The 22,702-nt window shown below is 43.2% G+C and overlaps 1 protein-coding gene and 1 pseudogene across 4 annotated transcripts in view; one reads left to right on the forward strand and one right to left on the reverse strand.

Moving 5' to 3' along the window:
* The window catches only part of ASTN2 (astrotactin 2), a 1,072,177-nt gene that overhangs the window by 175,457 nt on the left and 874,018 nt on the right, over nt 1-22,702 (forward strand). The gene's annotated exons all lie outside the window — the stretch shown is intronic.
* LOC130045867 (uncharacterized) lies at nt 1,317-1,431 on the reverse strand (annotated as a pseudogene).

The following is a 22,702-nucleotide window of genomic DNA, read 5'->3' on the forward strand; positions in this document are numbered from 1 at the left end:
AGTTCAGATTCAGAAATAATCCCTCAGTACTGCCAGGTGTTGCCCGAAAATAAAACAAAAAAGGAAGTATTTTTGAGGTTTAGATGAGGCTTAGAAACAAATTGGTATTGTTTCGGATCTTTCTATTGGAATCTGCTTACTAGGAGATACAGAAGAATCCTGAGATGTGCTTTTAACGAGGAGGTCCTCAGAAGAAGAGCAGGGATTCTCAATTCCCTTAATTAATAACAATCCTCTCACCCGCTGGGCACATGGTAACTTCCTCAAGGAACTCACAGCTCAGCACCTTTAATAGCTGATAGGGGTAATATGACTGCATTGCATGACTCTGAATTCAGGTGTTCTATGGGAGAGGCAGATGACCTCTTCACAGTAATATTGGGGTCCTTGGAAGTCAAGTTTGCCTGTGCCTTATTCCCTTTCTCTGAGTTTATGCAGTCTCCAAATCACATCTAGGGGTTCAAGGGAATGACAAGAGGTAACAGGCAGAGAAGAAACTATGACATAGAAGATGATGGTATTGAATAAGGGGTTGAAAGTATGGAATAAAGAGATAGGAAAATTCATGGGGCATGCTCTGCACTTCTTTTATGAAAGCCACTATTACCTTCATCATTGCTGCCATTAACATCGAGTGTATATATTGGAAATAGAGATGACGGAATAAATGCTTTTAATTTGTGCAGTTCTCTAGGACTTAGTCTGTAAGCTTTACTTGTGAAGAACCTGAGCTGCAGCCAATTGAAGCACAGGGAAGCTAAGGATAGAGTTTTGCAAAACAAGAATCTTTATGGGTCATTTCACACAAAGGAGAACTCAGAAAGGCATAGGGAAGGGGGGGTAATATAAAGGAAAGTATGTTTTCTGAACACTTAGAATAATATCTTTGCAGGAACTCATTTCATTATTTCACTTTCTTTCTATAGGAAGTTGCATTTAGTGATAGGTGTGACTAAGGAAGGAAATACCTTCGTGATTTTTAGACATGCAGAGACTACCATTTGTTGAGAGAAGTGTTATGATTAGGATCTCACAGCCAACAATGTTGGGTCACTTTTTAGAATCTTTGCCTTTAATGCACATTAAACTTGGGAAAGCCTCTTGTCTATGTAGATCTTCAGGCAGTCGAAGAACATGAATTTGGCCCCCTCAGTTATATATTCCTTCCTTTTCAGCTTGGTGGGATGGGTAAGATTACTTAACCAGTGTGTACTTTGTGTCCTGAGGCATTCCAAAAGCACTCAACATACCTGTCCTAATATGGATCCTAATACAAGGGTGCAGCATGAAGTTAGATGTGAATGCGCGCTGGAAAGGTCTGTCCCTATGGTCTCCTAGGGAAAGCTGTATGAGCAACAGGCTGCAGAAGCTCCCGAGTGGACTGCTGTTTGCAGCTATTACATCCTGCATAGTTGGATTAATTGGCTACAGAATATTTTTTCTCATTTTTTATTTCTGTAAAAACCAAGAGTTGGAAACTTGAAATGTGTTTTCTAAGTTACACATTTATTCATTATTTTTAAGTCCACTTCTAGTGCATGTCTCCTCTGGGCAGAAAGCGCCATTGACATTCTCTGACTCTCCAGGATCTTTTCCTTGTGGCCAGTGTCTTCTGGATTAAAGGCTGGTAGATAGAAGTGAGGTGAGAACAGAGGGAGTAATTAAAGGCATTTCAAGCAGAGCCCTCAGCATTTGCAGGCACACAGAGGCGTCAGGATGAGAGGGCATTGCCCTTTGTGGAAGTGAGGGGGAGTGGATGTAGTTTGTTGTGACTGCTGCTGGGATTGCTTGGAGAAGTTGGGTGGGTGGTAAAGCTAGAGAAGTCTGGTGGTGAAGACTTGAATTGTGTCCTGCAGACTATGGAAAAGCATCCAGTGTTCATAAGCAAAGCGTGGGCTTCCCAAACAAGAGCATAGACAAGTGGTGGGGCAAGGATGGGGGCTCTGGTCTTAGCATGCCTCCCCTTCCCCCATAAATCCTTGCCTTTACCTCCCCTGCTGTGACAATGACCAGGCAGTTACTCCTACTTGATCTGAAAAAAGAAAATAAATCAGTAACCCAGTTTGAGTCTGAGTTGTGCATGGAGCGGCTGTTCTGTGTGGTAACAATTTGCACCGTTAAACTGAAATCGGGGCTGATTGACTGGGAAGCACTTGGCCTACATTAATGCCTGAGGAGACTCTTTGTGTCTGATTAAGTGGCAGATTTTGCTAGGCCTTCACCTGGTGATCCATCATTATTCATGTCAGCACCAGATCTGGCAGCCTCCCTCGAACACCCAAATTAATGAATTGAACTCCGTGACCCACAAACTGGATGGACTGTGATGCTAAGTCAGCACCAGGACCTTGCAATAGGTGGTAGTGCTAACGGTTCCTTCCTTCTCCCCTCCACTGGGTGGGGGGTGGGGTAGGGAAGGGGCCAGGCCACATAATGCTGTTCTTGTTTAATGTCCTGGATGGCTGAATAAGGATCATGAGTGGTATGGCGGGAACCCAGGGTGAAGGTGACAAAGAAGACTAGAAAATGAGAGCAGAAATAGTCCTTGAGAGATAGTTCAATTGCATTATACCCATTGCAGAGCAGGGGAACATGAGGGAGGTTCTCCAGGCTCAAAGTGAGAAAAGAAGAGTGCAGAGACCATCTCCATTCTCTTCTTTTTGTTGATTTTTTTTTTGCACTTTTATCCCTCTCTGCCTTCCTCCCTGCTGTTTTACTTCTTGTTTCTATTTTCAGAGCTTGCAGAGAGGTGTAGATCCTTCCCCAGTTTCTGAGTGAAACCAAATCCAGCATCACTATTTTCTTCTGTATCCTTTGACTCTGACACCAAAACCAGAATTTCCTGTGGTGGCTGCTGTCATTGAGAGAAAATGAGAGGAAAAAAAGATATTAAATTGTGTTTTTGACCCCAAAAGCAATGTAGAAGTCACTGTCAAGGCCATGGATAGCCTCCAGTGAGCTTCAGGCTTCAGTTTGCATGGCTTGAGTTCCAGGGAGCTCACTACCTCTCACAAGGTCATCTTTCTATTTTGGGAAAGCTTCTGTCTTTTAGGAAGGACCTCTTTATGTTGACCTGAAATTTATGTGCATGAGTTTCTGCCCTTTAGTCATAGTTCTACCATCTTTAGCAGTGAAGTAGGAATCTATTATTTTTCCTTCTATGTTGGAATTCTTTAGATCCTTTGAAATGTTTCTCAGACTTTTAAGCCTTTAAAGTGAGTGGTTCTTTTCCCAATATCTGTTCGACCCATTAGTAACATATTAAATCCATTTATTTGTCAGGGCCTGCATTTCATGACACAGAATGGAATGGCATGGAATCAACTAGGGAATAGCTGAAAAGGTTGTTGAAAGTAAGAACCAGCCTTTTTTTTGTGCGGGTGTTATGTGCATGTGTCCAAGCATGTTTAGTCCTGTTGAAAAGTGTTTCTTCCATGTCTCAGCCACTCTAATTAATGCTGCAGTGAATAAGGGAATGCAGGCATCTCTTCAGCATAGTAATGCCATTTCCTTTGGATCTGTTGTCAAAGGAGGATTGTTGCATCATGTTGTAGATTATTGTGAGCTTTTGAGGAACCTCCATTCTGTTGTGTTCCACAATTACTCTCATTCCCATCCCCATCAATAGTGCAGACGCATTCTGAAACAGAGCCAATGTTGTCTATTATATCTTAATAAAGCTGGGGGCGGGATGTTTTATTGCCACGAGTGGTGTTATGAAAATATTTTAAGTAATGTTGCTTCAGTCCTCCTTCTTTTAGGCTAAACTTGAATCATTCCATGTTTGTTGCTGCCTTTCTGGACTCTCAACTGTTACTTAACCTTAGTCTCCTCATCTCTTAAATGCAGAGTGACATGTGTCTTCTCTCCTTCTCATCATTTTTGTGAGAATTAAATATGATGTGGAATGTGAAACTAATCCAGAGTGTAAGAGGGTCTGATTTATAGTAGTGGTGAGGGAATACTGGTCTGAGTGGTAGGAGTCACAGGAGAAAGAATAAGCATTTCTCTTCCTCCTCCTTTATGTCTTCTTCTTCCTATCTTTCTCTAATGCTTCTCATTCTTTGGGGCTGCTTTTTAGATACTTTCTATGGTTTAGATTTCCCATTATTATGAGGGATAGCATAATACAGTAAAATGAATTTCAACTTAATGGACTCACAGACCTAAGTTTATTCATTCATTGTCTCATCTTGACAAATATTTTGCCTTCTTGATGCCTTGAGAACTTTAAGGTGGGACTCCCAACACCTGAATAATGATAAAGTTTCATGATTGTATGAGTGACTTATGTGCATGACCCATAGTAGAACCCAGTAAAATAATACAAAAATGTCTCTTGTGTTTATATGCAGAAGTCAGTCTTTTACTCTGAATTGGGAAGAATCCTATTTACGAAGGGGTGGGAGACATGATATTTCAAGAGGATTTCTTGGTGACAGAAAATCTCTGTAATGCCTTTCTATAAACAGTGGCATTTCTGAAGGTTGTCCAGCAGCAGCTGCATCAGGATTTTTGAATCATAATTTTTAAGAATCAGTTTGTGCTCTCCTTCATAGCAGCCTTTATATAAAAGGAACAGGATCCTAGAAGGAATGGAGAAGAAATGGCAGAACTGTCACAGGAATTACACCATAGCCTCGGGTTTGGGCATCTATCTCTATTTCTCTAGCTTTGCTTCCACTTGTCTGGTATAGATATCCAAAGAAAATCAGAGACTGCTTCTTAGTGATTCCAAACCAAGGCATTTTATTTGTGTGGCCATTTTAATTCAGACCAGATATGCCTTCTTCTTCTTTTTCTTGGAAAGTTAGCTATCTCTAAATAGGCGCTACCAAAGAAGTTATATTGTCTTTCTGCCATTAGATGTGCCCCTTCCACACTGAGGCTGAAGCTGAATCTCTTGCCAGTGACCTGGCAATCATGTCCTTCAATGTGTAATGCAGGCCACCAGCCAGCACCAGCTCTAGATGAAGCTGAGCTGCCTTTTTCCTCCCCCCACCCCCACCTGCTCTGCATTGCTTCCAAGCATCACTAAAATTCTCTCTCTCTTGCATCAGAAGCACCTGTCAAACTTGACTTCTCCACGTTTTCCCAGCATACCTTGTAGAGTTAGCCTTTCTTTTGTCTTCAACTCACACATTTATTTATTTACTTACTTAGTGGGGCCAGAGAAAGGGTAAACGGGCTTTATCCTTACCAATAAATTCATCTCAAAGCACCTTCTCCCTGACCTTGTCTCCCAACTGTAATGGCTAGAAGTAGAGAGTCTGGGATTAAAATATTTAATATCTTATATCATCATTCTCTAATAGTGAACTACTTTGGAACCTGTTTCTGCATCTGTAAAATGGGTAAATTTCCACTAGTCTTTCAAGGGAATAGTGAGGGTGTGATCTGATGTGATATGTTTGGGTCATTTTTACATGGTTAGCTTTCTGTATAACCCCACCGACAAGATAGTCAGGTTTGTCTTACTTACTTCCAGTTATGTGTGCCTCCAACCCTAGCATGCAACTGAGCATACACTGAGCATGTGATAAACATACATGTGTAATGAAGCCAATCAAGCATTTAACTTATGTTCCTCTAGCTCCTTCTCTGACGTCCTATTTCTGAAATACTATGAGGAAGGGAGCTGTCTTGGTGATGACTATTGTCCCTCAGTGGTCCTAACCAATAGCTGGGTATCCAGAAAGTCAGAGGTGATGAGTAAGGTCTGGGTTTCCCTCTTCAGCTGAGTACCTCTAAACAATGAAAAAATAATTAAGGCACTCATATTAGGTTTTAATTTTAAGGATGTTTCCAAGCTATAATTTGCTGGAAAACTAACTTATTTATATCACTACCTTTAGGAAGGTGGATTGAAATAATTTGGTAGATGATTTAGTCAAAGGGATCTGGGAGGTATTCCAAGTGATAGAGTACCAACCTAGCATGTACAAGGCCCTGAGTTCAATCCCTGACACACATATCTCAATCAGAGTACCAGAATCACAAATGAATACACAAGAATAGACGGGTGTTCATAGAAAACAGTGGGAAATAAAGCAGTGCAGAAAGAAACACAATAGATAAAACAGAATGGCACAGAACAGAAAATGGCAAACTAGTATATAAAAAATGGAATGAAATGAAATAAAATACGACAAGACAGAATATTTTGGTGAGCATTCATTGCAGTCAAGGCAAGCATTTTATTTTATACATGAACTTTAGGTCTGTTATATACATAGATTTATTTATGTACAACTATTTATTGTTGTAATGTCCAAAGGGAAATTATTAAATTCCTTTGCTTCATAGTAGGGTAGTCAGCTGCACCCTTTCTTATTATTATTTAAATTGATGCTAATCTTCCTGACCAGGGCTCAAAACTGACACTCATCCAGTCTCGCCACTCCACAAATCTTGGCTTGGCCTTTCACAGATGCCCAGATCTGCTGAGCAAATTCAGTTCATCAAATGCTGAGGAAATGCTGAGTTTTATAAGAAATAGTCCCCACTGCTTATTCAGTAGTCCTCAGGAAATTGATCAGTAATAACAGTATTGATGAGTACTACTATTAGCACTGGTTACTGGTGTGAATGTCAAGAACAGAGCTTGGCACTTAGTAAGTGCTCAATCTTATGGTTACCTTTGTTGTTATTATCTTGTCTTCTCCATTATGACCACTCAGCAGTGTTTATCAGGAACTTCAATGCCTCTTGTCTGATAGTCCTCCAGCTATACCTTGGAGGTAGCTATTCATGTCCACATTTTATGGGTGGGAATATCCAATTCTGAGAAGGAGTTTGTCCTACAGAGGTCATCATAGGAGAAGCAGAGGAGAGGTTTTGGACCCATTCTTTACCTCTGTCATATTTAGGAGGTCTGAGCTCTCCAAGGATTCCAGAGGAAGCCCCAGCCAGGAGCAGTAAGCAGATCTGCCTGCCTGAAATAGGCCTGGTTGCGTGTTCACACACCAGGGCTGAGCTCATTCTTACTGTAGGATAAAAGTGTAACAGGTGGAGCCGGAGTGATAGTACAGAGGATAGGATATCTATTTTGCATGCAGCAAAAAAGTCATTCCTGAGCAGAGCCAGGAGTAAACCTTGAGCACAATAGTTGTGACTGCAAAGCAAACTAACAAAAAGGGTAGCAGGATACATTAGAGTCATATACCCCTTTCATGGCTGCTAGGACATGGATATTAGAGATCCCCTGATAAGAAAGATAGAAGTGGCTGAAGACAGTGGCTTGGTATTTTTCAGCTTTCATTACCTTGTGTTAAATGGTGCAGGTAATCCTTACTTGCTTGAGAGCTGTCATGAGAATAAGAACAGGGACCACAGCCCAGGCCAGAAGGGAGCTTACTCAAGAGATTGGGGTATCCACTTATTGTGCCAGTGATCAAATGCTGGATTCCTGCCAGGTAAGCTGTTTATATGGTCTATGTAGAGTGGATCATAGAGGGGCATCCTTGATGGTGGCTACAGAGAGATTCCTGGGAGCGGCTCCAAACCTAGAACGCTGATGACCACTGGGCCCTCGGAAGGTCACAGCTATTCTTTCTTTTCCCCATAGACATCTTCATAAAATATTTTTTTTATTGAATCACCGTGAGATACAGTTACAAGCTTTCATGTTTGACTTTCAATCATACAATGATCAAACACCCATCCCACCACCAGTGCACATTTCTCACCACCAATCTCCCCAGCATACCCCCCCCCCTTTTGAACCCTCCTCCTGCCTTCATGGCAGACAATTTCCTCCATACTCTCTTTCTACTTCTGGGCATTATGGTATTATTTGCAGTATAGATGTTGAGAGGCTATCATATTTGGTCCTTTATCTACTTTCAGCACACGTCTCCCATCCTGAATGATTCCTTCAACCACCGTTGTCTTAGTGATCCCTTCTCTATTCCAGCTGCCTTCTTCCCCCGCTCATGAGACAGGCTTCCAACTATGCGGCAATACTCCTGACCATTGTCTCTATCGTCCTTAGGTGTCAGACTCATATTATGTTATTTTATATTCCACAAATGAGTGCAGTTCTTCTATGTCTGTCCCTCTATTTCTGACTCATTTCACTTAACATGATACTCTCCATGTCCAGCCACAGCTATTCTTGGCCTCATGACTGAGGCCTAGAATCTTTTGTCCTCCTTTAACTACAAAAAATGGGCATGGAGGACAGATCTGGGAGATGGTATGGCCCTCTGGTTTTCTGTTTTATTTTGTTCTTTTGAATCACACCCAGTGATGCTCATGGGCTTCTCCAAGCTTACTGCTCTGGGATTGTTCCCAGCCAAGCAAATCATGTACTGAGGCATTTCCCTAGCCCTGGCACAATCCTGTGAAGGAATGGACCTGGGTATGTCGAGTCACCAGCCTCATCAAGGGGAACATTCTTTGTTCAGGTTCAGGATTGCTTTCTGGGGCTACAAATTTGTCCTTCAGCCTTTCTCAAGGACATTGAGTGTGAGCTTTGAGCCACCCCATAGGGCAGGCAGCATCTGTTTACTTCTTCACTCCTGGCTACCTGGGTGTTGCCACTTCACCACAGGTGATGTGGTAACATAGTCGTGTGCCTATTAGTTATAATAGCAGCCATGCTGGGTAAGCTCACTTGAGTGCTTACAGAGAGCCAGGCCCTGCTCTGAGTGCTCAGGGCACATTGGTTGTGGTGCCAGGACTCATGCAGGGGGGGCCTGGTGCCTTCGGCAAAGATCTGAGTCTGTGCAGAAGACCACAGAAGGGCTTTGGGGTAAACGCGACACCATTTTAAATCTCCCGTCACAGGCTGCCTCATTTCTGGCAAATTCCTAAAAGTCTCTGCACCACAGCTAGCTTATCTGACAAATGAGAGAGATGATAAGCCTGCCGAACTGCTGATTAAACAGTCAAGACATGTCCAATATAGAGCACTCTAACCACATGACGATGATTTGATTTTTTTAATGGCTTCATGCCAAGAACGTAGCTGGGAAGTACCAGAGTGTTCACACCCTGTAGATAGAGACCAGATCTGCCCAGCTGCCTGTTCTGTGCACAGGAGCTGTGCAGTGTCTGACCCTTAGAGGGTCTCAGTTGTCATCTAGAAGATGCTGCTGGACTGCTTGGTCTGACGAATGAATGAATAAGTAGGAAAATGAGCGCACTTGAATTAGATTATCTGTAGAATGTTTATGTTCTCCCTGACATTGCAGGAATCCAACCCACACCATTTGATTCTGCCTGTCTGGGCTTGGCTGAAATTAGCATGATGGACCAGGTGGGAAAGGGGGGGTATTGGTGGCCAGCTAGAAGTGCTTCCAGTGGGCAGTTGACTGCCCCTCAGATTATAGATAATTTTGTTTCTCTATACAGTGGACCTGATTTGGACTTGCATGTGATTTTAGACCTTGGATGAACTCCCTAACAATAGTTAATTTTGAAAAAAAGAACGTTAAAAAATTATCTTTTTTCCTCCCTTTTCCAAAGCCATCTATCTCTCCTTCACCCCTATAGGATAGCACTTTTTAGAAGTTGTTAGGAGGATTTTAACCTGAATGGGTTTGGAAGTCACTTTCATCTCACAGGAATGAGGGTCGTTTTCAAGAATGGGGATATGGCTCCTTTTTTGGAGATGTGTCCTTCCTTCTCTGAAATCTTCTCTTTGGGGATTCCCCAGTCTTAGACTGATATTCAACCTGAGGGTTCTGATTCTTGGAGCTTCCTTCTCTGTTGGTACTCCTGAGTCTAAACTACCTCTCCCCTGCAAGGAATTCTTCAACAGCCTCTTCACTGTTCTGCTAGCCTGCATATTTGATTTGTTTGATGCAAATCAATAGTAACTCAAAGATTAAAGACTCCCTTTTAGTCCACAGGAATGTTATACAGCATTGAGTATCAAAGGAGGGTATTAGATAGATGGGAATCAATCCATCCAACCATCCATCCATCCATCCATCCATCCATCCATCCATCCATCCATCCAACATGGGTTCCTTCCATATCCCGGATACTATTATAAGCACCAGGTATATAAAATAAATAAAACCATCCCTCTTTCCTCATAGAACTCATGTTCTTGTCATAGAGGAAGATAAGGCACAAATGGGTACATTTATGAGACTAATAACGTCCAAGAAGAAATTTCAAGTGGCTAGTGTATGACCAGTCATTCTATTCTAAATGAGGTAACAGAAAGCACTTCACTGATAACATTTTATTTGCTTGGAATTATAGATGAGGTGAGAGACAGAGCAAACCACACAGCTATAGGGTTAGTGGGGGTGGAGTAAGTTCTGAGCAGAGAACCAGACCTTTAAATTTAACTTTCCACCTCCATTGTTCTCCATTTGGTGACTTGGGTAAGTCATCATAGCTCTGTTGTACTCCATTTGTCCTCAGCAAGGCAGAATACTGAAGTAATTTTAGCTCCTATGTCCTCCCCCCTTAAATCTCCATCCACTGCTTCATAAGGGTCATTGGAATCCACCTGTCAGGAATTAGCTTTGACATCACTTCCTCATGCTTGCCTTTGGGTTTTTGCACCAAAGTGTTTTCATTTCTCCCCAGTTCCTTTATACTGAGCACCACCCATAGGACCATGTCACCTGTGCGTCTCTCAGGATGAGATGAGAATTTTGTAAGAACTCCAGCATTGATGGTTGGCACATAGAAGTTCCTCCTTAAGTATCTTCAGAATTTAGGTATCATTCTGAAGTGTGGAAATGAATAATTTTGGTCAAAGACACAATCAAATAATGATGGAGAAAATCTAATAGATGAGTGGAGGTGCCTGTTAAGGATGAATTAGAATGACTAGTAGTAGTGTTCTATCCATAAAAATAGTGACCAAAAACTTTACCCAATAAAATAATCCCTTGCATGTAAATAATATTTTCCATGTGTTCAGTTCCCTTTCCTTCAACATCTCACTTGATCTTCACTGTAAATAAGCAAAGTTATCTGCATCACTGGACTCTGGTTAGAAGGTGTGTGTGTGTGTGTGTGTGTGTGTGTGTGTGTGTGTGTGTCTGTCCGTCTGTGTGTCTGTCTGCTTCTTACTTCAGATTGAGCTCTCTGTTTCTTTCTGAAGGCTGAAGGCCCAGTGAGGTCAGCATATAGTGGAAAATCCAGGACACTCTGAAAAATCTGTGTGCTTGTGCTTGGTCAGGGAAACAAATGAATAAGCTTTTAAAGACCAGTTATAGCATTAAGTTTGGATGGGATACAGAGCTGATTCACCAAGGAGGTGGGAGGAGATGAGAAGTAGAGGTGACTCCTTTTGGAATGGAGGGCCCCAGAGACTGAGGTCTCAGTAAGATGGGACACACAAAGCAAAAGAGATCACAGAATGTATGTGCATCTGAGCCCACAGAGATATGAATTCTGCTTCCAAATCTGGTACCTTTTAGCAGTGCAGCTTGAGCGAGTGCCTTCTGCCCTCTGGGTTGCAGTCACTCCATCTTAAAATAACCAAAAAGGTCAAATCAGTGGTTTTGAAAGCATGTACCTGAGGACATTAGGGATTTGCGGCTGTGCTTCTGAGCCATGAGGGAAGGAGGTGGAGGGTGAGGAAAGGAACACCGAATCCCTCCTCTTACAGAAACTTTCCCTTTATCGATTTTTGTCTATTGAATTTTGAGTGCAAAATTTCATTTGAACAAAGAGTTCTGCTACAAAATGAAGTTTGAAAACCTCTGGCCAAAATGATCTCAAATGGCTTTCCAGTTTGGACATTCTGTTAAAGGAGAAGCAGAGTGAAAATAAAGCCTTCAATTTCGAGTATGCGCTGGAGGGATGGAAGAGGCTGTGAGGAGGCAGATGTGGGATTAAAGGGAGCGGACAGAAGCATGCTACATCCTGTCAGCCTCAGAGATTCAGGGCAGGTGCAAGGGCTGCCCTGAGCTGCTCCCCTCTCTCCCGCCCTCTTTTCCTTCAGGGATTTTCTTTTTCCTTTGCTCTTTCTTTTTCTCTCCAACTAGCTAGTTGAAGACCAGGGTAGAATCACAGCAGTGGCGTGTGACCAAGTCACAGCTCGATGAAATGCTGTGCTTTCTTTCTTGCACAAATGTGACTTATAGAAGTTGGCCATGAAAATGGATGTTGTGAATACTCATGGATGCATATTGGAAAGTTTGACTCATATGCAAGAGGGACAAAGCACAGAAAGCCCCTGTTTCAATCTGCACATTGCACAGATGGTACAAAACATACCTGCAAACAGAAGGGCTTCAACTAGGTATGATGAGAAGTAGGGGATCAGAGAAGGGCAACAGACTGGCCAGCTATGGGGCAGAGTCTGCCCAAGTACCCTTAACATTGAGTGGGGCTCATAGAAGATGTGAGAGTAGGTGAACTGGAATTGAAATTAAGCCCATGGTTTACCTTGATTGATAGAATCTTTTATTTTAGTGCTCCCAGTGTTCGAACCTAGGAATCACACGGGCAAAACATGTGCTCTTTCTGAGTAATACCCCTGGACATTAGGGATTTGCGGCTGTGCTTCTGAGCCACGAGGGAAGGATATGTCTTAAAGATTTTTTTTTCTGTATCCTTGTGGCCTATTTGCCACAGGCCTACATGTCACCATTTTGCTTTATTATCAGTTACATTATTTCATAAATCCCTCAAGAGATACTTGTCCCTTTTCTCCAAGCCCATCTCTAAAATGCTTAAGTCAACAGAGAACTGTTTCGTTTTTATTGTTGTTTTTTTATTGGAGGCCACATCCAGCAATGCTCAGGACTTAATCCTAGCTCTGCACTCAGGAATTACTCCTAGAAGTGTTTGGGGATCATATGAGATGCCAGGATCACACCTGGGTTGCCCACATGCAAAGCAAACACCCTTATCTGCTGTACTATCGCTCTGGCCCTGAGAACTGTTTCTTTCTTTTTATTACTCTTCAAAAGCACTGTACATGGGCTGATGGGCCAGTCTGGTAACAGGCCATACATCAGCTCTTGTGTTTTCTCAGCTTGGCATGTCACCATGGTTCCCCTGCTCTCCAGGATGAATCTTTATCCTATGACTCATCGCTAAGGCTCTCTCTGACCCAAACCAGGCATTGATAGCATCCCAATTTCACACTTCATCTCCATGCTAGACTTTGTGACTTCTTCTCGCCTTGGAGATGCTTTGTGATGTTTTCGCCATCATCTTTCTTCATCCCACTCCATTTTCCCTCAGCATTTTCTCCTGATTTTGTCTCGTTCTCCCTAAGCCAGAGTAACTGCTACTCATTGCAACTGTTTAAGCCTCAGATTCTCTAGAGAACCAGCCTGGCTTCTATTATCACTGTGGACACAGACCATGTCGAGTATCCTACTGTGACACTCTGCCCACAGAGTTTAGGAGCTTGGCTTCTATCTACTACCTTGCAGTACCAATGCAGTAATTGAGAGGAAGAACTGAATTTTATCCTTCTGGGAGTTTGCTGGTGGCCAGCCTGCTGGTTGGCACCTGTACCTATCAGTGTTAGGGAAATAGCATTAAGTTTGCACATGTCCGTCTACTGGTTACCCCAGATACCTTCTCAGCTTCCTTTCCGTGGTCTGTGGAATGCAGAAACTGAGAAGACCACAAGGCAGGAACAAATGAGACCATTATGTAATGAGCTTAGTAAATGTACCTCATTTAAATAAGCAAGTTGTTCCGCATTGAGAGTCATGGCTATGGGTTGTATCTCATAAGCACCTGCCACACTGAGGTCTCTTTGTCATGTACATGAGCTGTCCAGGAAGGAGAGGATGGCATAGCCCATGATCTCTTCACCACTTGCAGAAACCAAGCTTTACCTCCACCAAGGGCATCTCTGCCAGTCCTCAGGTCTAGTTCTTTGAAAGTGTGGACAGCAGAACTGTCATTACTGTGTCCTCTCTGCTGTGAAGAAAGAACTGACACTCCAGGATATGTGCCCACATGTCCTCCTTCATCCATCAGGAACCTGGATGAGTCAGGTCTGTCCCTAACCCTCCATGCCCGGGACATTTGTACTTTGCTTTCCTTGTCTTCAGTGTTGCTTTTCTGTCTTCTCATCTATGCAAATCTAAAACAAGAGGGCAGGGGTGATTGGGGAGCTTAAGGGAGAAGCAGATATCTCTGTCCCCACTCCTGCCCCTGCTTTTGAAACTGTGCAGGGAAAGAGGATAGGGAGACTACATAGTAGGAACATGACTCATTACTCACGGAGTCACACTCTTTGGCCAGCTCACTTTTATAAAGCGAGGGACTGACAGGCAAAGTGTTAGAGCTTTTCGCAAAAGCACTCATTAAAATGGGGAGTAAAAGGACCAAATCCTGGGCTCCTGTTGCCCAGGATGCATTATGCTGAACCCCAGTTTCACTGCTCTGCCATTCAGTTCATCCACTTTTGTTCATGTCCTGTTTTCTTTCCTGTCCTGTCAACACAATCTTCCTTCCTGTAAGCTAAGTATATTGTTTCTAAGATCCTCCTCAACATTCGTGTGTGTGTGTGTGTGTGTGTGTGTGTGTGTGTAAATTTGTGTGTGGTGGTTCATTTCATAATACAGTAGCATTTGCTTTTTGGGTCACACCCAGCAATGCACAGGGGTTACTCCTGGCTTTGCACTCAGGAATTACTCCTGGTGGTGCTTGGGGTACCATAAGGGATCCTGGGAATCGAACCCAGGTCGGCTGCCTGCCAGGAAAACATCCTATCTTTTGTGCTGTTGCTCCAGCCCCTACAGTAGCATTTTGAAGTTAAAATATGCCCCTTGCATTCATGAATCCATTCATCCATTGAATCTTTTATTGTATTGATTATCTAGTAAATACTTGCCCATGTCTGAAGTATAATATTATTTTAGACCAAATTCCAGCTCTCATAAAACTAACAAACTCCTGCATATACCATTCAGAACTCACCCTTCAAATTAAAATTATTTTTAAAGACATCTTGACTGTTGAGAAAAATAAAATAATTTATTGGAATTTTTGTTAAAAAAAGTAAACCTGGAAAAGTATCATCTATGTGCTATGTGAAACTCTTTAGAAAGATTCTCTTATAATTTTAATAAGGGCCTTTTGTGGGGCCAACAAGAGCCTTACCTTTGTATCCAGGAGGAAACCAAGGTGAAGAGGATGAAGTCATTTTCCTTAAGTCCCTCTTGGTAGTCTGTTCTCTGAAAAAGGACCTATGCAGGAATTGTCAGTGATTTTTGCTCATATCCAGAGGGTGAGACAGGAAGGAGGAATGTCTCCATGGACTCCAAAGCTTTGGAAACAAGGCTAACCAGAAGGGCCTTGCTTGGACTCACCGAGTGTTCTTCAGAACCATAGATGAGTCTCCAATCACAGCATAGAGGCCTTGCTGACCACTGGCTCAGATGAAGCATGGATTGTCCCAACCGTGATAAGTCTGACTGTCTGGACTCTTTCCTCCTGTCATCTGATCCTATGTGTGTGGTAGTGTGAGGTTCCCACTGCCGCAGGGCAAGACAGGTGAGCTCCTTTAGTGGGATTTCGTGCAAGGTGCCATACTCTTCGTGCCTGCTACACAGCGAGTATGTAATGTGGTTGGTATGGAGCTGGTCACTGTCACTGTCACTGTCCTCCCGTTGTTAATCAATTTGCTCGAGAGGGCCCAGTAACGTCTCCATTGTGACAGTTGTTACGGTGTTTGGGATATCGAATACATCACAGGTAGCTTGCCAGGCTTTGCTGTGCGGGCGAGATACTCTTGGTAGCTTGCCAGGCTCTCCGAGAGGGGCGGAGGAATTGAACTTGGGTCGGCCATGTTGGCTGCTTGCAAGGCAAATGCCCTACTGCTGTGCTATTGCTCCAGCCCCAACGGAACTGGTCAGGAGTCAGATAATGGAAGAGTGAGAGGGGGCACATGAGTCTATTTCCCTTGTGCTAAGAAATAAATGGTATCTACACACCTTTCTCTTGACCCTCCATGAGTGAGGGATCCCTTGAAGTAGGTGAAGGCCATACCATGGAGCAGCATTAGCTACATCCCTACCTCACTCAGTGGGGACAGACCAGAGTCTGTCCCCAGAACTAAGGTCAGGAGCCACTCCTGCCTTCCCTCAGATCCTTGTGCCTTCATCATGATAACAGCAGGTTTGGTCAGGCTCTGTTTTGCAGTGAGGAGGACAGCCTGAGGGATGAACAGCTGAGGCAGAGATGACCCAGAAGGGGCTGAAGATAAGGAGGTAGCCATTCATCCTGGCTTTCCTGCTTTAATCATCACTGTTTCTTACAATACCTTCTTTCCTCACAATTCCAGCTAATACTCCACTGTGATTCCCCTTATTGTTCCTCTCCCATTCTGGTCTTAGAACCACATGGAGCTCAGGTGTTGATGGTGCTAGGGAGAGGAGGGTATATTTCCTCGCCTCTTCAATATTTACCTTGCTCTTCTTTCCACAATTCTGATTAGGATTTCATTAGATTTCTGTTCAGGGTTTCCAAATTATTATCCTTGCCTGTTTCCAGAATGTTCCTTATCCAGATCAATCTGACTGGGTCATTTCCTTCCTGAGTTAGGGCCCATGCACCTTCCCCTATTCCTGAAGTTCCTGGGGGTCAGGTCTGAGTTGTCATCAGGGGGTCTTTTCCTACTCCATTTCCTCAGCTCCTATTTCTGCAAACTCCTTTCCCTGGAAATTATATATTTATTCACATGCTCATCACTTTCCTCACTGTCTCATTGGGAAGGACCTTAAAGGAAGAACATACTTTATTCCTTTCTTATCCCCCTAATCTCCAAGGATAGCACAGTGCCGTTAGTTGAAGCTCTGCATTACCTCCTACCCTCTCCCTTATCTCTCTTCTTTTTCCCAGAAAATACTAGGTTCAAATTCTACTTGTCAGGGAGGAACAAATGCAAGGGGCTATTTACATAGCACTTTTATAGTGATTACAGATTGATAGCATTTTACATACATTAGCTCTATATGTTTCTCACTGTAATTTAGGTACTTGGCAAGTGGAGGGTTTCTCCATGGAACATAGACAGTGAGACTCAAAAGGATCACATGGCTTATAGAGCTGCTGTGCCAAAATTTGTATCCTTCCTGGTATCTGCTCCTTTGGATCTTAGTTTCTCCAGTAATGAAGACACTATATCTTAATTACAATGAATGAGGGAAGGAGATGCCAGAGTAATTATTGGTGACACATTGAGCAAGTGTGAAGCTCTGGGAAGAATTGAAATACCTGCTTTCTGTACCTTCAAGGGCTCTCATTACAATGAACGTCTTGCATTTGTGTATCAATTTTGAGGTTTGCAAAGTGATACTATCTTCTGTCTCATTCTTCTCTGCCTTTTTCTGGATTTGGTGGAATAGGCATAAAGACACTTTGACAAATGCATTTTTAGTTCACCTCCACTATGCCTTGCACTCTGCTGGCTCCAGGGATATAACCACGTGCGATCAGACACAATCTCTGCCATCACAGAGCATAACCGTCAATGAACTAGTATACATATACACCGTTAGGGTAGAGGGCAGAAGTCTAGGATAATGGGTAACATGGAAGGCCATGGGCAAGTGGTGTTTATATAGGACTAATCATGAGAATAGCTATCCGTGACATATTCGATATGCCAAACACAGTAACAAGTCTCACAATGTTACTGGGCCCATTCGAGCAAATCGATGAACAACGGGAGGACAGTGACAGTGAATCATGAGAATAGGAGACAGTGATCAAACAAAGAATGATGGGAAATAAAATAATAGTTGGGAAACTTTAAGCAAATATCAGGAGGGGCAAATGAGGCTGGTTGAGGGTGATTGTAACTTTGTTTTCTATAGAGAAACTAAGAACATACCCATTAACAGATGAGTGAATAGTAGTGTTGTGTGACATAGGCATCTGAGAGAATGTTATTCAGTTTTCAACCAAGAAGGATATTCAACCAAATGGCATGGATGAGCATGGAGGATATTAGACTAAGTGAAAGAAAACAAGGCACACAGGAGGGCACATTTTACATGACTCACCATAGGTGAAGAAACAAGCTCTCAGAAGTGGAGAGGAGAATGGTTATTTCCAGTGGGTGCGAGGAAGGGATATGGGGAGTTAGCCACACACTTATGCAAGATGACTAGGTTCTAGAGATCAGTTAGTTAGTGCCTGTAACTAACAATGCAGTTGAACACTTTTACAGTGTAATGAAAAGTTAGATCTCCTATCAAATATTCGTATCTCAGTTCAAAAAAGATGATTATGAGTAATACAGGTGAGTACATTGAAAGCCATTGAGGGGAAAAGGTCTTGTTTGAGTCACCCAAAAGGATTCAGGATAAAGCTCTGTTGTCCAACAAGCACAGGAACAACTAAATAGAGAAAGAGCCTTTATTGGCAAGAGAACAACATCAGTTGGGAAACTGGTCTAGCCAACTTAGGCTGTAGAGGAAGATTTAAAGAGATGTGGGGTCTGATATTATCTTGGGTAGAGTTAGGGTAACATTTACATTTCTGTGCATTTAGGACTCTTTAGGGAAACAGGATTATTTATAAGGTGACCTTGTGCAGCTGAGGAACATGCAGTGGACTTATAAGGAGTCTGTGGAAAATGGCACCAAAAAGCCTTCTAGTCTTCCAGGCCGTTTTTATTATGGTGATGAGGAGAAAGGTCAGTTAGGTCAGAGACATTCCATTGCAGTCTCCACTTACCAGGTTTCTCCAGCTCCAGGTGTGTGATCTCTTTATCAGCATGAAAGTATTCACAAGGCTCTATTTTAGTCTAGTCATTTTGTATTGACCTTAGTGGTGTAAGGCATGAGATAGGAATGTAAGTTCATTTTTTCCCCCACATGCGTTTTTCTTAAGCCCGAAGAGTTCCTCTAAGTTTTTAGTGGAAAGAGAAGGGGCACAAAGTGGCCAAATCTTTCATCATTCACTTACAATCTGAAACCACAGCAGAACTCTCTCACCTCCCAGCTTCTTGGACTGCCTTGGCCATATTGCACATTTCCAGATTTCAGGGAGCAAGAAGTTTCTGTTTGAGGAGCTGGTGTTGCCTGAGTCCAAACACAGAAGCAGAGAACAAGGTGGCACAGGTTCCAGCTGCCCAGCCTCAGCGCCTTGGGGCCATATCCCTCTGCCACTCTGCAAATCGGGCCTCCCGCCACCTGAAGATTAGTCACAGATGCTTCAAATACGTTCACAATATGGTGTCCAAAATGACGTGTGGCGGCATTCAGATAGCAGGCTTATTATCCTGTTATTATCCATTCACCCAAATATTCCAACTAATCACACTTCAGATGGGAAGGATTAATTGGTTGCAATCTTAGCACTGGGCACATCTAATTGAAATGGATGCATTTGCCTTCCAGAATGGACAGCATATCCATTGCCATTACACAGAGAGCACGCCCTGGCCTGCGGATTATGCTGTCAGGGCCATTATGGTGCACCCTGCAAGGATGAATGGAGAGCCCTTTCTCACCTTTATTTGGGGCATTAACTGCTGTCTTCTATCATGGTTATTCCTTGGCTGCATTTCTATCTTGCCTGTAGGACTGTGAGCTACTTGAGGGCAGATCTATATCAATTAGCATAAAAATCTGTTGACTTCTAACCAGAGGACCCAAACCATAGTGCCTTAAACAAGATATAATTTATTTAATTATTTATTTATTTATTTTTTTGTACAGAACAAGTCTCAGAATTAAATATTTATGGTTAGCTTAGTAGCTTCCTCTTGTCCTAAAGGATGTCCTTCCTTCCTTCCTTCCTTCCTTCCTTCCTTCCTTCCTTCCTTCCTTCCTTCCTTCCTTCCTCCTTTCCCTGCCTTCCCTCCTCTCCCTCCCTCCCTCCCTCCCTCCCTCCCTTCCTTCCTTCCTTCCTTCCTTCCTTCCTTCCTTCCTTCCTTCCTCCTTTCCCTCCTTTCCCTCCCCTCCCCTCCCTCCCTCCCTCCCTCCCTCCCTCCCTCCCTCCCTCCCTTCCTTCCTTCCTTCCTTCCTTCCTTCCTTCCTTCCTTCCTCCTTTCCCTGCCTTCCCTCCTCTCCCTTTCTTCTTACCTTCCTTCCTTCCTTCCTTCCTTCCTTCCTTCCTTCCTTCCTCCTTTCCCTCCTTTCCCTCCCCTCCCCTCCCCTCCCTCCCTCCCTCCCTCCCTCCCTCCCTCCCTTCCTTCCTTCCTTCCTTCCTTCCTTCCTTCCTCCTTTCCCTCCCTTCCCTTCCCTCCCCTCCCTCCCTCTGTCCCTCCCTCCCTCCCTCCCTTCCTTCCTTCCTTCCTTCCTTCCTTCCTTCCTTCCTTCCTCCTTTCCCTTCCTTCCCTTCCCTCCCCTCCCTCCCTCTGTCCCTCCCTCTGTCCCTCCCTCCCTCCCTCCCTCCCTTCCTTCCTTCCTTCCTTCCTTCCTTCCTTCCTTCCTTCCTTCCTTCCTCCTTTCCCTCTCTTCCCTCCCCTCCCTCCCTCCTTCCCTCCTCCCCTTCCTACTTCTTTTTTCCATTCCTTTCTTCTGCCGTCCCTCCCTGTCTTCCTTTCTCCTTTCTCTTCTTTTTCCCTATCTTCATGGTTGAAGATAGCTGCAGAAAATCACCCATCATTGCAGAGTCATGAGCAGCAGGATGGGGGGATTAGAGAAAATGGAAATGAGGCACACCTCCCAGTGAGGTAGTTCTCTTTCGGAGCTTTGCATAAAGATCCTCATAATACTTAGTTACATTTCATTGGCCAGCATCTAGTTCCCTAACTCCACTGCAGTTGTTAGCTGTAGATGTAACTGACTCAATAAAATTGGGTCTGTTACTAAGGAAGAAAGGACTACATATTGAACAGGTACCTTGAAGTCTTTGACATAGTGTCCGGGGCCAATTCTATATTGATATCACTTACAGGGCCTTCCTTGCCCATCCAGGGTGCAGGATTCGAGTCACCTAAATCATGGTATAAATGCTGGCTCTGCTGCTTACTAGCTCTACAGCCTGGGTAAGCTTTGTTTAATTCTTTGAGCCCAGTTTCTTTATTATGGTAATCATCACAATGACTTTCTAGGATAGTTATAATATTGAAGAAGTATGTTCTATTCAAGTGCTTAGCAGGGCTTATGTGAGTTGGGCTATTTTAGCAACTTGTAAATGGAATCACGCTCTAGTCATCCTCCTGAGTCTGGCTTATTTCACTTAGCCTAAAGTCCTCCATGCTGTCCTTGATGGCAGAAAGGCAGAGTTTCTTTTAGTTTTCAAATAGACTGAACAATATTTCTTTGTATATTCACATTTCAGTTTCTTCACCCAGTGGACATGTACGTTGTTTTCCAAAAGTGCCCATTGTGAATAGTGCTGCAGTTATCCCAAACCAGTCACACATCCAGCTTCTGTATTTGCTCAAAATCTCCTCACTTGGTGCATTATTTCCCATCACTTTTGGCCTTGTTCACTTCCCCGTATTCTTGAGATTGTGCAGTATCAGCACTGGATATCAGCGTGATAAATGGTTATCATTTCCATTGAAGAATCTTAGGCTTGCAATGAGAAGACCTAAGTTTGAGATCCATATACTGCTGTAAGGCCTCTGGCAGTTCTCTTAATTTGTCTGAAACTCAATCTCCTTTCTGGAAGATGAGGCTAATTAGATCTTCTCTCAGTTATGAAAATCAAAGAATTACTTCCCATACACAACAAAGCATGATACTCTTATTCTGGCTCTGGTGATTACTGTGAAAATTACAAGCAGAGGGTCAGACAACGGAGTTTCACACTTCTGTACTAACACTTCTTAGAGCTGTGACTTTGGGAATATTGCATGATCTTGCTGGATCTTAGTTTTCATACAGTTAAACAGAAATAGCAATAGTTTGCTTGCAGATAACTTCTGAAACTCAAAGCAGATTTCGAATACAAGTATAAGTTGCCTAAAAATAGAGGACCCAAATTATTTTAAGTGATGATGAAGCTGATTATTCTGGTGGTCATAATGAACAGGAGTTATGCATTCCTATTGGAATGAATGAATGCATCAAAGAGCAAATGAGGAAATAAGCTTGGAGCTTATGAATTTTCTCCATAATGCTATTGGACAGGAACATGCGAATGCCAAATTCTTTGTGGGGTTCTGATGCTGGGGTTTACTTTAGGCATCCCCAACATTTCTGGATAGCTCTCCCACAGCAGAAATTCTGCACAGGAATTCCTTGAGAAGAGTATTCTCATACCCTTGGGAAAGCAGGTTCCTGATCAAACATCACCCATAATCATATGTCCCACGTGTCTCTTATGACACACTCCTGGCCATGGCTGAGACTTTCATCTAAGTTTCCAGATCACCTGTCAGCATGTAACTGAGCAGGGTACCATAAATCATGAATTTCACAAAGGGTGAGATGATACCCTTCCTTATGCTTTCCTTTTCTAACAGGAGGTAACAAAGTCTTTATGATGCCTCCCGCATGCCTCACCCTCTTCCGTTTCCATGTTATTCTTGCCTTGCCAGACTCCTCCCGACTTTCCTCCATTAAATACACCAAGTGCTAAGAACTCTGAGCTCATTTGGTACAGAGAAGAAACTCAATTATATCCGCCAACAGAGTGTAAAGGGAAGGAAGGTTTGAAAGATATTTATAGGTTACAGCCTCTAGGTGGAAACATGCCAATTTTCAGCCCAGTGAAGGGAACACTCAGGAGGATGTCGGCTAGGTCCAGGGGAGCCATTCCAAATGGGAAACACTCTTTTGGAGGATTTATAATGATGCAAGTGTCAAAGTTAGCTCCAAGTTAAATGAAACTAATTGGACACTGT

This window comes from Sorex fumeus, unplaced genomic scaffold (assembly GCF_029834395.1).
Source record: "Sorex fumeus unplaced genomic scaffold, SorFum_2.1 ptg000129l, whole genome shotgun sequence".
NCBI classification, from domain to species: Eukaryota; Metazoa; Chordata; class Mammalia; order Eulipotyphla; family Soricidae; genus Sorex; species Sorex fumeus.